Below are 2,944 nucleotides of genomic sequence, written 5' to 3' on the forward strand. Positions count from 1 at the left end.
AACCAAAAACTCAGTCACAAACACAGCCAATCATTCACAGCAAAAGATCTAAACTCAATAACATTATAATTATTAACATATTTACAATTATTTACTATATTTTTGGACATCCTTAAATTGAAAACTGTTAATTTTAAAATAAAACCCCCTACCTCCGTATAAAATCAAAATCAACAAAAGCTCCGGAGAAGTTTTCTGACCGAGCTGCTGAAGAGGAAAGCGTCAGAAATCGTCTGTGCTTCCTAGAACTCCAATTGGCCGAACTCAAGGAGAAGAGAAGCTACGTTACCATCAATTTCTACCGAAAAAAAGTAACGCCAACGTGAAGAGGAGGAAGATACGAATACTTTTATCGGATTAGATTTTTTATTAAAATTATGGATCACAAGAAATCAAGCTCGGAAGCTTTGGTGAGGGCTCTCTCTCTCTCTCTCTCTCTCTCTCTCTCTCTCTCTCTCTCTCTCTCTCTCTCTCTCTCTCTCTCTCTCTCTCTCTCTCTCTCTCTCTCTCTCTCTCATCATAAAAAGAAATGAAATGAATCCCATTGAAATGATTACATGACATTTAATGAATGAAACTAATGAGGTGTCATGTCTCAGTTTGATCCATGTTTTCTTTTCCATTTTTTTTATTTAATGGTTCGGGTATAATGATTTCCTTCTAATTGCTGGTAGCAATGAGCATTTTCAATAGTGCAATTTCTTTACAACCTTGTCTTTCGACAAATTAAAATGTTTCTCTATTAGAATCGTAAGAGAACTTGCTAATTCAGTTTTGATTGACTATGGAGTATTTTTATTGAAGAACACTATCGATTTGTTCAAGTTGATGACTTGACTACTTAAGTTATTGTATTGTTGTAGAGTTTAGAGTAGATTATCAGTTTATCACAATTTTGTTGGGTAGCTTTGCAAAATAAGAGAGAATTGTCTACAAAGAAGAGGATGGTTGATGGATAGACACCTACTACTAAGCCAAAATCCTTGAAATAAGTTATTTTATTTTTCCTTGTGGAGCAAAAAAGAGAAATCTTTTGCACATATTATCAAAAGGTAGGAGGAGAAGGGATCTTCCTGATGGAGCTCTCTAGTTGAGCTTACAAAACTAGTTGGTAATCCTTCCGCAACAACATACATGATATCGTAGTTACACATTCTTTTATCCACTCTATCCACTTTGCACAAAAACTAGTTTCTTCTTTACAAACCCTACAATGCTTCATTTCATTCGATCATAGACTTTGATCATGTTTAGTTTCAGTGCCATGTCATATGATCCATAAGTCTAATTTTTCAAATAGTGCATACATTTATGGGACATAAGGATATTATCACTTATGAGCCTTCATCGTATGAACACGCTTTGATTATCACTGGTGAGCCTATTGACGATTGGATTTTTGATGGTTTAGAATTTCTCAAATAAAATCCCGTCGAAGTATAGTCTCTAAACCAACAATAATCATCTCATACAAAAATTTGTTTGTCACAAGTACAAACCCCTAAAATCTATAAACCGAAGTATTTAAACCTCGGGTCGTTCTCCCTAGGAATTACAATAAAGTGTCTTGTTATTGGTTGTGAGTTATTTTGGGGTTTTTGGATAGGAAGCATGAAAAGTAAATGGCAATGAAAATAAACTAACAACTATAAAAGGCTCTTGGCAAGGTATGAAAATTAGAAGTCCTATCCTAGTTATCCTTCTCAATTGTGATGAGAATTGTTCATTGCTACCACTTAGTTAACCCTTACTAAATAAAGGAAAGTCAAGTGGATGAATTGACTTGAGCCACAAGTTCTAGCCAACTCCCAAGGAAAGACTAGCTTTAGTGCACTCCAAACCAATTAGCAATCTCTCCAATTACCAATCAACAAAGAAGTTAGATAACTCAAGTGTCACTAATTACTCTACCTAGACCAAGAGGAACAAATTCTACACTAAAACTAAAAGAGACATTTCAACAAACACATAAAGTGCAATAGAAGTAAACAACATAAATTGCAAGAATTAAAGAGAGATCTAACTACAAAGGCAAGAGATCAACAATAGAAAAGCAAAGAAGAACAATTATTATGAATTACCTCTTATTGAATTGGAAGAATGTAGAAGGAACAATACTAGATCTACACAAAATATAAGAACAACATAAAGGAAATTACAATAAAAGAATAGAAGAAGATGAATGTAGCAACAAGGAATTGAGAAGATAGAGGTAGAAGAAGATGAATTAAAATCTAGATCTAAGAACTAAACCTAATCCTAATCCTAATCCTAGAGAGAAGTGAGAGCTTCTCTCTCTAGAAACTACTTCTAAAACTAAACTTAAACTAATGGTTACTAACTATCTCATCCCTCTTCAATCCTTGGCTTAAATAGCATTAGAAATGAGTTGGATTGGGCCCACAAGGCTTGTAAATTCGCTAGCCACGAGTTTGCATGAAGTGATCACGTGCACCAACGGCGCGTGCGCGTACAGGGCGCGTACGCGTCCTTATATGTATAGCAACTATGGCAAATTTTATATCGTTTCGAAGCCCCGGATGTTAGCTTTCTAACCCAATTGGAACCGCATCATTTGGACCTCTGTAGCTCAAGTTATAGTCGATTAAGTGCGAAGAGGTCGGCTTGACAGCTTTCCGGTTCTTTCATTTCTTCATGAGTTCTCCAACTTTTCATGCTTTTTTTCTTCATTCTCTTGATCCAATCTTTGCCTCCTAAACCTTAAACCACTTAACAAACATATCAAGGCATCTAATGGAATCAAGGAGAATTAGATTTAGCTATTTTAAGTCCTAAAAAGCATGTTTTCACTCTTAAGCACAATTAAAGGAGAAGTTATAAAACCATGCTATTTCAATGGATAAATGTGGGTAAAAGGTGATAAAATCCCCTAAAATCAATACAAGATAAACCTTACAAATGGGGTTTGTCACCTATTCATAAG

The sequence above is a fragment of the Arachis hypogaea genome, chromosome 6 (genome assembly GCF_003086295.3).
Source record: "Arachis hypogaea cultivar Tifrunner chromosome 6, arahy.Tifrunner.gnm2.J5K5, whole genome shotgun sequence".
Taxonomy (NCBI): Eukaryota; Viridiplantae; Streptophyta; class Magnoliopsida; order Fabales; family Fabaceae; genus Arachis; species Arachis hypogaea.